This window comes from Rhinopithecus roxellana, chromosome 3 (genome assembly GCF_007565055.1).
Source record: "Rhinopithecus roxellana isolate Shanxi Qingling chromosome 3, ASM756505v1, whole genome shotgun sequence".
Taxonomy (NCBI): Eukaryota; Metazoa; Chordata; class Mammalia; order Primates; family Cercopithecidae; genus Rhinopithecus; species Rhinopithecus roxellana.
This window is the reverse complement of record NC_044551.1, coordinates 141,329,237-141,342,323: the sequence shown is the minus strand read 5'-3', so window position 1 is coordinate 141,342,323 and position 13,087 is coordinate 141,329,237.

Sequence of the window (13,087 nt, the reverse complement as noted above, 5' to 3'; positions counted from 1 at the left end):
GGTTTTCTAAATATACAATCATGTCATCTGCAAACAGGGACAATTTGACTTCTTCTTTTCCTAACTGAATACCCTTGATTTCTTTGTCTTGCCTGATTGCCCTAGCCAGAACTTCCAACACTATGTTGAATAGGAGTGGTGAGAGAGGGCATCCCTGTCTTGTGCCAGTTTTCAAAGGGAATTTTTCCAGTTTTTGCCCATTCAGTATGATATTAGCTGTGGATTTGTCATAAATAGCTCTTATTATTTTGAGGTACGTTCCATCAGTACCGAATTTATTGAGCGTTTTTAGCATGAAGGGCTGTTGAGTTTTGTCAAAAGCCTTTTCTGCATCTATTGAGATAATCATGTGGTTCTTGTCTTGGTTCTGTTTATATGCTTGATTACGTTTATTGATTTGCGAATGTTGAACCAGCCTTGCATCCCAGGGATGAAGCCCACTTGATCATGGTGGATAAGCTTTTTGATGTACTGCTGAATCCGGTTTGCCAGTATTTTATTGAGGATTTTTGCATCAATGTTCATCAGGGATATTGGTCTAAAATTCTCTTTTTTTGTTGTGTCTCTGCCAGGCTTTGGTATCAGGATGATGTTGGCCTCATAAAATGAGTTAGGGAGGATTCCCTCTTTTTCTATTGATTGGAATAGTTTCAGAAGGAATGGTACCAGCCCCTCCTTGTACCTCTGGTAGAATTCAGCTGTGAATCCATCTGGTCCTGGACTTTTTTTGGTTGGTAGGCTATTAATTATTGCCTCAATTTCAGAGCCTGCTATTGGTCTATTCAGGGATTCCACTTCTTCCTGGTTTAATCTTGGAAGCATGTAAGTGTCCAGGTAATTATCCATTTCTCCTAGATTTTCTAGTTGATTTTGCATAGAGGTGTTTATAGTATTCTCTGATGGTTGTTTGTATTTCTGTGGGGTTGGTGGTGATATCCCCTTTATCATTTTTCATTGCGTCTATTTGATTCCTCTCTCTTTTCTTCTTTATTAGTCTTGCTAGCAGTCTGTCCATTTTGTTGATCTTTTCAAAAAACCAACTCCTGGATTCATTGATTTTTTGGAGGGTTTTTTGTGTCTCTATCTCCTTCAGTTCTGCTCTGATCTTAGTTATTTCTTGCCTTCTGCTAGCTTTTGAATGTGTTTGCTCTTGCCTCTCTAGTTCTTTTAATTGTGATGTTAGAGTGTCCATTTTAGATCTTTCCTGCTTTCTCTTGTGGACATTTAGTGCTATAAATTTCCCTCTACACACTGCTTTAAATGTGTCCCAGACATTCTGGTATGTTGCATCTTTGTTCTCATTGGTTTCAAAGAACATCTTTATTTCTGCCTTCATTTCGTTATGTACCCAGTAGTCATTCAGGAGCAGGTTGTTCAGTTTCCATGTAGTTGAGTGGTTTTGATTGAGTTTCTTAGTACTGAGTTCTAGTTTGATTGCACTGTGGTCTGAGAGACAGTTTGTTATAATTTCTGTTCTTGTACATTTGCTGAGGAGTGCTTTACTTCCAACTATGTGGTCAATTTTGGAATAAGTGCGAAGTGGTGCTCAGAAGAATGTATATTCTGTTGATTTGGGGTGGAGAGTTCTATAGATGTCTATTAGGTCCGTTTGGTGCAGAGATGAGTTCAATTCCTGGATATCCTTGTTAACTTTCTGTCTCGTTGATCTGTCTAATGTTGACAGTGGAGTGTTGAAGTCTCCCATTATTATTGTATGGGAGTCTAAGTCTCTTTGTAAGTCTCTAAGGACTTGCTTTATGAATCTGGGTGCTCCTGTATTGGGTGCATATATATTTAGGATAGTTAGCTCTTCCTGTTGAATTGATCCGTTTACCATTATGTAATGGCCTTCTTTGTCTCTTTTGATCTTTGATGGTTTAAAGTCTGTTTTATCAGAGACTAGGATTGCAACCCCTGTTTTTTTTTTGTTCTCCATTTACTTGGTAGATCTTCTTCCATCCCTTTATTTTGAGCCTATGTATGTCTCTGCATGTGAGATGGGTATCCTGAATACAGCAGACTGATGGGTCTTGACTCTTTACCCAGTTTGCCAGTCTGTGTCTTTTAATTGGAGCATTTTGTCCATTTACATTTAAGGTTAATATTGTTATGTGTGACCTTGATCCAGCCATTATGATATTAACTGGTTATTTTTCTCGTTAGTTGATGCAGTTTCTTCCTAGCTCGATGGTCTTTACATTTTGACATATTTTTGCAATGGCTGGTACCGGTTGTTCCTTTCCATGTTTAGGGCTTCCTTCAGGGTCTCTTGTAAGGCAGGCCTGGTAGTGACAAAATCTCTAAGCATTTGCTTATCTGTAAAGGATTTTATTTCTCCTTCACTGATGAAACTTAGTTTGGCTGGATATGAAATTCTGGGTTGAAAATTCTTTTCTATAAGAATGTTGAATATTGGCCCCCACTCTCTTCTGGCTTGTAGAGTTTCTGCTGAGAGATCTGCTGTTAGTCTGATGGGCTTCCCTTTGTGGGTAACCCGACCTTTCTCTCTGGCTGCCCTTAAGATTTTTTCCTTCATTTCAACTTTGGTGAATCTGGCAATTACGTGTCTTGGAGTTGCTCTTCTCAAGGAGTATCCTTGTGGCGTTCTCTGTATTTCCTGAATTTGAATGTTGGCCTGCCCTACTAGGTTGGGGAAGTTCTCCTGGATGATATCCTGAAGAGTGTTTTCCAACTTGGTTCCATTTTCCCCCTCACTTTCAGGCACCCCAATCAGACGTAGATTTGGTCTTTTTACATAATCCCATACTTCTTGTAGGCTTTGTTCATTTCTTTTTCTTCTTTTTTCTTTTGGTTTCTCTTCTCACTTCATTTCATTCATTTGATCCTCAATCGCTGATACTCTTTCTTCCAGTTGATCGAGTCGGTTACTGAAGCTTATGCATTTGTCACGTATTTCTCGTGTCATGGTTTTCATCTCTGTCATTTCGTTTATGACCTTCTCTGCATTAATTAGTCTAGCTGTCAATTCTTCCACTCTTTTTTCAAGATTTTTAGTTTCTTTGCGCTAGGTACGTAATTCCTCCTTTAGCTCTGAGAAGTTTGATGGACTGAAGTCTTCTTCTCTCATCTCGTCAAAGTCATTCTCTGACCAGCTTTGCTCCGTTGCTGGCAATGGGCTGCGCTCCTTTGCAGGGGGAGATGCGCTCTTATTTTTTGAATTTCCAGCTTTTCTGCCCTGCTTTTTCCCCATCTTTGTGGTTTTATCTGCCTCTGGTCTTTGATGATGGTGACGTAATGAATAGGTTTTGGTATAGGTGTCCTTCCTGTTTGATAGTTTTCCTTCTAACAGTCAGGACCCTCAGCTGTAGGTCTGTTGGAGATTGCTTGAGGTCCACTCCAGACCCTGTTTGCCTGGGTATCAGCAGCAGAAGTTGCAGAAGATAGAATATTGCTGAACAGCAATTGTACCTGTCTGATTCTTACTTTGGATGCTTCCTCTCAGGGGTGTACTCCACCCTGTGAGGTGTGGGGTATCAGACTGCCCCTAGTGGGGGATGTCTCCCAGTTAGGCTACTCAGGGGTCAGGGACCCACTTGAGCAGGCAGTCTGTCCCTTCTCAGATCTCAACCTCCATGTTGGGAGATCCACTGCTCTCTTCAAAGCTGTCAGACAGAGTTGTTTGCATCTGCAAAGGTTTCTGCTGCTTTTGTTGTTGTTGTTGTTAACTGTGCCCTGTCCCCAGAGATGGAGTCTACAGAGACAGGCAGGTTTCCTTGAGCTGCTGTGAGCTCCACCCAGTTCGAGCTTCCCAGCGGCTTTGTTTACCTACTTAAGCCCCAGCAATGGCGGGCGCCCCTCCCCCAGCCTCGCTGCTGCCTTGTGGTTTGATCGCAGACTGCTGTGTTAGCAATGAGGGAGCCTCCGTCAGCGTGGGACCCTCCCGGCCAGGTGTGGGATATATTCTCCTGGTGTGCCCGTTTGCTTAAAGTGCAGTATTGCGGTGGGAGTCACCCGATTTTCCAGGTGTTGTGTGTCTCAGTTCCCCTGGCTAGGAAAAGGGATTCCCTTCCCCCTTGTGCTTCCCAGGTGAGGCGATGCCTCGCCCTTCTTCAGCTTTCGCTGGTCAGGCTGCAGCAGCTGATCAGCACCGATTGTCCGGCACTCCCTAGTGAGATGACCCCAGTACCTCAGTTGAAAATGCAGAAATCACCGGTCTTCTATGTCGCCTGTGCTGGGAGTTGGAGACTGGAGCTGTTCCTATTTGGCCATCTTGCTCCGCCCCCCTCTGGAGTTTTCCTCCCTTTACCATTATGTAATGGCCTTCTTTGTCTCTTTTGATCTTTGATGGTTTAAAGTCTGTTTTATCAGAGACTAGGATTGCAACCCCTGCTTTTTTTTGTTCTCCATTTGCTTGGTAGATCTTCCTCCATCCCTTTATTTTGAGCCTATGTGTGTCTCTGCATGTGAGATGGGTCTCCTGAATACAGCAGACTGATGGGTCTTGACTCTTTATCCAATTTGCCAGTCTGTGTCTTTTAATTGTGGCATTTAACCCATTTACATTTAAGGTTAATATTGTTACGTGTGAATTTGATCCATTCATTATGATGTTAGCTGGTTATTTCGCTCGTTAGTTGAGGCAGTTTGTTCCTAGTGTCAATGGTCTTTACAATTTGGTATGTTTTTGCAGGGACTGGTACCAGTTGTTCCTTTCCATGTTTAGTGCTTCCTTCAGGAGCTCTTGTAAGACAGGCCTCGTGGTGACAAAAATCTCTCAGCATTTGCTTGTCTATAAAGGATTTTATTTCTCCTTCACTCATGAAGCTTAGTTTGGCCTGGATATGAAATTCTGGGTTTAAAATTCTTTTCTTTAAGAATGTTGAATATTGGCCCCCACTCTCTTCTGGCTTGTAGAGTTTCTGTTGAGAGATCTGCTGTTAGTCTGATGGGCTTCCCTTTGTGGGTAACCTGACCTTTCTCTCTGGCTGCCCTTAACATTTTTTCCTTCATTTCAACCGTGGTAAATCTGACAATTATGTGTCTTGGGGTTGCTCTTCTGGAGGAGTATCTTTGTGGCATCCTCTACATTTCTTGAATTTGAATGTTGGTCTGCCTTGCTAGGTTGGGGAAGTTCTCCTGGATAATATTCTCCCTGTCACTTTCAGGTACACCAATCAAATGTAGATTTGGTCTTTTCACATAGTCCCATATTTCTTGGAGTCTTTGTTCATTTCTCTTTACTCTTTTTTCCTCTAAACTTCTCTTCTCACTTCATTTAATTCATCTCATCTTCAGTCACTGATACCTTTTCTTCCACTTGATCGAATCAGCTACTGAAGCATCTGCAAGCATCATGTAGTTCTTGAGCCATGGTTATCAGCTCCATCAGGTCATTTAAGGTGTTCTCTACGCTGTTTATTCTAGTTACACATTCTTCTAATCTTTTTTCAAGGTTTTTAACTTCCTTGCGATGGGTGCAAACGTCCTCCTTTAGCTTGGGGTAGTTTGTTATTACCAATCTTCTGAAGCCTACTTCTGTCAACTCATCAAAGTCACTCTCTGTCCAGCTTTGTTCTGTGTTGCTGGCAAGGAGCTGCAATCCTTTGGAGGAGAAGAGGCACTCTGGTTTTTAGAATTTTTAGCTTTTCTGTTCTGGTTTCTCCCCATCTTTGTGGTTTTTATCTACCTTTGGTCTTTGATGATGGTGACCTACAGATGGGGTTTTAGTGTGGATGTCTTTTTTGTTGATGTTGATGCTATCTTTTCTGTTTGTTAGTTTTCCTTCTAACAGTCAGGACCCTCAACTGCAGGTCTGTTGGATTTTGCTGCAGGTCCACTCCAGACTCTGTTTTCCTAGGTATCGCCAGCAGAGGCTGCAGAACAGCAAATATTGCAGAACAGCAAATGTTGCTGCCTTTTCCTTCCTCTGGAAGGTTTGTTTCAGAGGGGTACCTAGCTGTAGGAGGTATCAGTCGGCCCCTACTGAGATGTGTCTCCCAGTTAGGTTACTCAGGGGTCAGCGACCCTCTTTTGGAGGCAGTTTGTCCATTCTCAGATCATATCAAACTCCATGCTGGGAGAACCACTGCTCTCTTCCAAACTTTCAGACACGGACATTTAAGTCTGCAGAAGTTTCTGCTGCCTTTTGTTCAGCTATGCCCTGATCCCAGAGGTGGACTCTACAGAGGCAGGCAGGCTTCGTTGAGCTGTGGTGGGCTCCATCCACTTTGAGCTTCCTGACTGCTTTGTTTGAGCCTCAGCATTGGTGAACACCCCTCCCCCAGCGGAGCTGCCACCGTGCAATTCGATCTCGGACTGCTGTGCTAGCAGTGAGAAAGGCTCCGTGGGTGTGGGATCTACTGAGTCAGGTATGGGGATATAATCTCCTCGTGTGCTGTTTGCTAAGACAGTTGGAAAAGTGCAGTATTAAGGCGGGAGTGTCCCATTTTCCACGTAAGTCTCTCATGGTTTCCCTTGGCTAGGAAAGTGAATTCCCCAACCCCTTGCACGTCCTGGGTGAGGCGATGCCCTGCCCTGCTTCAGCTCACACTCTGTGAGCTGCACCCACTGTCCAACCAGTCCCAGTGAGATGAACCCAGTACCTCAGTTGGAAATGCAGAAATCACTTGTCTTCTGCATCACTCACACTGGGAGCTGTAGACTGGAGCTGTTCCTATTTGGCCAGCTTGGAATGATGTCTACTTGCTTTTTATTTAACTAGAATCAGATGAGAAGATCTTTCTTTTAAAAAAAATTAGTTTGTATATTTTCATTGAAGGAAAGTTTGGAACAAGACAATTTAGAAGTAAATATAGTAACATGTACTTTTCATTAGCCTAAGATGTGATTAATGCAGTCATGCAACAAAAATATGAAAGATTAGCAAAAAAGGATATAAATAATCTATTAATGAATCCTAAATCGTTCATTTGTTCACTCATTTATTAAATATTCAGTATACAATATGCAACAAAATGATCTTATAGTTTTCACAGTCCTGTCAAATAGTATTTCTACTTTCTTACAAGGAGACTTACAAGTAAAAGTTACATATATTTGTACACTTCTTCATGAAAATATTTCCTCTTCCAACCATGATAAGGTAATTAGACTTGTCCTCCCTCTATAAACAATTACAAAACTAGGAAAATATATGGTAGGTAAACAATTTCAGGCATTGAACAATAGGAAGTAGAGAACCGAAACTGATGAGTGAAGAGAACTCACGTATGAGCCTTCTGTTCATTCTACATCTCCATCTGATTATAGTTTCCTGATTGTGGCATAGGGAGGTAGAACCTAAGCAGAATCCCACTGAGCTGTGGAGGCAGAGATCGGGGTTTGGTTGGTGAAGTAGTTAATACTTGTGAGTGGAGTTTGGGAGAGAAGGGAACCAAGCAGAGAAGGAGCACAAAAGTTTCTGAGGTGATTCCCCACAGATTTAGGGCTGAACTGTAATAAGCTCAGGATTAAACACCGAGGGCTAGCAAAGTGTAGTTGTTACAACATTGAGACCAAATGGAAATCTTCGAGGTCGTACAGTACTCTGAAACTTTGGAGTTCTCCTCCAACCAAGGTGGAGAAACTTTGTCATTTAGCTGTAACACTAAAAAAAGTTGCAGCTTAGAAATGGTGACCCTCCCCTAGAATAAGGATTACTCTAGAGTTTCCATTGCAAAGTTTAGAACCAGTATTTGACAGAAACACATGAAGCCTTCAGTAAAGTGCCTGTTTTCTAGAAAAAAAACTCAAAACTTATTAAAAGTTGACTTTTTGTAACATATAATATGCAATATATAGTATATAACAAAATAAGACATACAAAAAGGTAAGATAATGTGCTGTATGTAGAGAAGAAATGTAATCAGTAGAAACAGACCACAAATCCAAGACCTCCCAGATGTTGGAAGTAGCAGAAAAGGCTTAGTAATTATTAAAAATGTATTTAGTTACTTATAATGTCAATCTAGAATCCTACAGACAATATAACTATCCTTCAAAAATAACAATGAAATACATTTTTATATAAACAAAAATTGAGAGAATATGTTCCCAGTAGACCCACAATACAAGAAATGCTGAAAGAAGCTTGTTAGGCAAACTAAAAAGGGTGGTAGGTGGAAAATGAGAGCTATAACAAGAGATGGAGTGTGAGAAGTGGTATGTGGTTAAATATATAAGACTATTTTTCTTAATTTCTTAAAAGACAGATTGCTAAAGTACCTATTATAATTGTTAGGTGAGTTTTATACGTAGAAGTAAAATGTAAAACACCAATACCCCAAAAGTCAGAGGATCATAAATGGATGTGTATCATTGCATGAGTCTTAGGACTCTGAAGGGTGGAGCAGTATGAACTGCTAAACTATTAATTTTAGGTAGACTGTAATAATTTTAAAATGTCAATTGTAATTCCTAGGGCAACCTTTAAAATAAAATTAAAAAGAGTTATAGCTAAAAATCTAAGAAAGAAAATATGGCGGTATAAGAATAGACAAATGGTGAATGGAACAAACATAGAGTTTAGTAAAAGGTCAGCATATGCAAGTTAACAGACAAAGTTGCCAAGATATCCATTCATTTAAAGGGAAAATGGAAATATTTTTATCAAATAGTATTACATTAGTTGGATGTACATATAAAGAAAAAAATACCTTTATCCCAACCCCAGTCCACCAAAAAATTTAGTTTAAAAATTGCCCCAGAACTAATTATAAAAGCTAAAATTGTTATAATAAAACAAATAAGCAAATATTTATAATACTAGAGTAAGACAAGATTCCTTAGAGCACTAAAATCATAGAAGCAGAAAACTGATCTTCATCAAAGTGAAAAACATCTGATCTTCAAAAACACTCTTAAGAAAATGAGAAATCTCAGCACTTTGGGAGGCTGAGGTGGGTGGATCACGAAGTCAGGAGATTGAGACCATCTTGGCTAACACAGGGAAACCCCGTTTCTACTAAAACACACACACACAAAAATTAGCCAGCATGGTGGCGGGCACCTGTAGTACCAGCTACTCCGGAGGCTGAGGCAGGAGAATGGTGTGAACTCGGGAGGTAGAGTTTGAAGTGAGCAGAGATCGCACCACTGCACTCCAGCCTGGACGACAGAGCAGGACTCCGTCTCAAAAATAAAGAAAGAAAATGAGAAGTAAAGATGACAGATTGGGGGAAATATTTGCAATGCATACCTCTGACAAAGAACTTGTATGTGGAATATACAAATAATTGCTACAACTCTGAAATAAAAAGCAATAATAAAATTTAAAAATAACAAAATATTTTATTGGCAGTTTACAAAAGTAGATATACAATTCAATTAGCCAATAAATAGTTGAAAAGATGCTTAGTCATTAATCATTAACCTGCAAATTAAAACCACAATGGTATTCTACTTCAAACTCATTTCAATGGCTACAATTAAAGATTAAAAATATCAATTGTGGACAAGCATGTGGCAAGGCTGAATCCTTCTACATCATTCTTAAGAGTGTAAACTAGTAAAATTACTTTGAAAAACATTTCAGTTTCTTATAAAGTTAAACATATATCTAATTTATTTCTATAATAAATTAGGTTGTCTTAGGCCTAATCATAAAAGCTAAAATTCTAATATTAAAACAAAATAATAAAACATAAAGCATAAATAATAAAACAAATATTCTAAATATTTACACAAGGGAAATGGAAATACATCTACAAATATTCATGTACATATATGCTTATAGCAGCTATATTCAAAAGAGCCACAAACTGAGAACAACCCATATGTCTATCCATAGGTGAGCGAACAAGCAAAATGTTGGTCTAATCATGTAATAGAATAGCACTAAGCAATGAAGTTTAAGAAATTGCTGATATACACAAAATTATGAAAGAGCTTCAAAAACACTATAGCTAAGTATAAGAAGCTAGACGCAAATAGCTTGTATTTTATGATTTCATTTATTTGATGCTGTAGAATGAGCAAAACTAATCTAAGGTGACAGAAATATTATCAGTGATTTGGAGGCTTAGGGGTTGGTGAGGATTTTCTGCAAAGGAATAAGGAGCTTTCTGTTATGACATAAATGTTCTCCATCCCGTTTGTGGTATGTGGTAGACAGAGTGATTCTCCAAAGATGTCCAAGTCCTAATGGCCAGAACCTGTAAATATGTTACCTTACATGGCAGGAGAGAGTTCCAGATACAATTAGATTAAGGATTTTCAGAATGGGGAGATTATCCTAGATTATTCAGCTTGACCTAGAGTAATCACAAGGCTCCTTATGAGAAGGAGGCAAGAAGATCAAAGTTAGAAGAGTAAATATGATGACTGAAGACATGTAGATGAAAAAAGGGGCCATGTAATAAGGAAAACAGACAACCTCTAGAAGAGAAGGACAACCTCTGAAAACGCAGGGACACTAATTCTCCCCACCAGCCTCCAAAAGGAACTAGTCATGCCCAAAGCTTGATTTAGCATCAAAATACTCAATTTAGGATTCTGGACTTCAGTATAAGTTATAAGCACAAATGTATGTTCTTTTAAACTATTAAATGCGGCTATTTGTTATAGCAGCAATAGAGAACTGTGTAATAGGTTGTTATTACATGGATGTGTAAATTCATCACAATGCATTGAATTGCATAATTAAAACCTATGTATTTAATTATGTGCAAATTATACTTCAATAAAGTTGATTTTCAAAAACACTGAAGAAAGCCTGGATGGAATTTTTTTTCTACATAGATAATATTGTCTATGGTGTCTAATAGTGTAGAAACTTGCCACATGTGACTTGAGCACTTGAATGGAGGCTACTCCAAAATTGTTAAACACCATATAAACACTGGATTTTGGAAACACAGTTCACAGCAGTAAAATATCTCATAAATAACATTCATAATAACTACATGTTGAAATTATGTTTTGTATATATTGGGTTAAGTAAAATAAACTATTAAATCATATTTATTCGTTTTCTTTTTGTAACACGGCTTCTAGAAAATGTAAAATAATATATGTAACTGACATAATATTTCTAGAAAACAGATTCACACCTAGTTAAAATGAGAATCTAGGAGGGAATTTATCTGTGAAAATCTTTCGGGATAAGAAGTAAAGAAGATAGCAGGGTATTCTAGAAAGTGGAAAATGCAAAGTCAGAGATTAGAACATAAGAAAGCTTAATGTGGAGGGGATGGAACAAGATAAGAAAGCTTAATGTGGAGGGGATGGAATAAGAGGCTCCACTGATCATACCACCACAAGAACATCAATTTAACTGCTACCTACACAGAAAAAAACACCTTCAAAAGAACCAAAAATTAGGTGAGCACTCACAGTACCTGGTTTTAACTTCGTATCACTGAGAGAGGCACTGAAGAGATAGGAAAAACAGTCTTCAACTGCCAACATCACTCCTCCCCTAATTCTCCAATAGTGGTCACACTATGCGGAGAGCATTTCAGTGTCCTGGAATGAAAGAAAGCCAGCAGTTGTGAGACATTGAACTCAGCACTGCCTTTGCTATAGGAAAAAGCAAAACTATACCAAACTCAGCTAAAGCCTGCCCACAGGGGGAGCATTTGAACCAGTCCTAGCCAGAGGGAAATTGCTGATCCCAGGAGTTGGACCTTGAGTTTACACAAGCCTTGTCACCATGGGCTAAAGTACTCTGGAGCCTCTAATACCCTTGTAAATCAGTCTAGGCCACAAAGACTGCAACATCTGAGTGAGTCCTAGGGCCGAACTGGGCCCAGAGACAGTGGACTGGAGGCTCACATGACCTACTGGGATACCAGCCAGGGTGGCTAAAGAAATGTTGGCATCCCCCCTCCCTTAACCTCAGTCTGAACAGCTCACAGCTCCAAAAGAGACCCTTTCTTTTTGCCTAAGGAGAGTAGATGCAAGGGTGGGGAGGATTTTGTCTTGCGTCTTGGTTACTAGCTCATACTTAGCAGGATAGGTCACCAGTCAGAGTCATGAGGCTCACTTTCCAGGCTCTAGCTCCCAGCATTTCTAGGCACACCCTGGGCCAGGAGGAGGGAACCTGGTACCCATGAGGGAAGCACCTGGGCTTTGCAGAATTCATCATCTGCTAATTTAAGATAACTTGGACCCTAAATAACCAGCAGTGATATGCAGGAAGTACACTGAGAGCATTGGGTGAGATACTGAGACTCTTTGGCTTCAGGTGAGACTCAGCACATTTCCAGCTGTGGTGGCTATGGGGCAAGAGTCCTTCTGCTTGAGAAAAGTGGAGGGAAAAGTAAATGGGACTTTGACTTGCACCTTAGGTACCAGCTTGGCCAGAGAAGGTAGAGCACCAAGCAGGCTCTTCGGGTTCCCAATTCCAGAACTTGGGTCTTGGACAGGATTTCTGGAACTGCCCAGGACCAGAGTGGAGCCCACTCTCCTGAAGGCTGAGTCCCAGGCCAGGCAGCATTCACCACAAGCTGAAGGAAGAGCTATTGGGCCTTCAAGGTACATCAACAGTAGTCTGGCAGCACTCTCTGTGGGTCTCAGTTGGTGTTGTCTCACTTGGTGGTGTCCAAGGAGTAAGGTTCCTCTTCCCTTGAAAAGCAGAGGGAAGAGTGGGAAAAACTGCCACCTGTGGTTTGAGTGCCATCTCAGCTGCAGCAGAGCAGAACCCCAAGTACATTTCAAAGGTTTTTGACTCCAGTCTTTGCTCCCAGACAGCATCTCTGAGCCTGCCTGGGACCTGGGGAAACTCACCATCCTGAAGAGAAGAACACAAATCTGGCTGGTTTTGCCAACTGCTGAATTTTAGAGCCCCAGGGCTTTGAGCGAACATAGACAGTAGCCAGGGAGTGGTTACGGTGGGCCTTGGGTGAGACCCGTTGCTGTGATGGCTGTAAGTCTGACTCAGTGCAATCCTAGGGGCAGTGGCCACAGGGGTCCTTGGGTCATTCCATGTCCAGATGCAGGTGGCTTAGAACAGAGAGACAAGCTCCACAGTTTAGGAAAAATTAAGGGGAGAAAACAAAAGTCTCTGACTGCTAATCCAGAGAATTCTTCTGGATCTTGGCCAAGACCGTCAAGATGGCACCTCTACGAGTCTGCGAGGACCACAGTGTTAATGAGCTTGGGGTGCCCCCTAAAGCAGATACAGCTT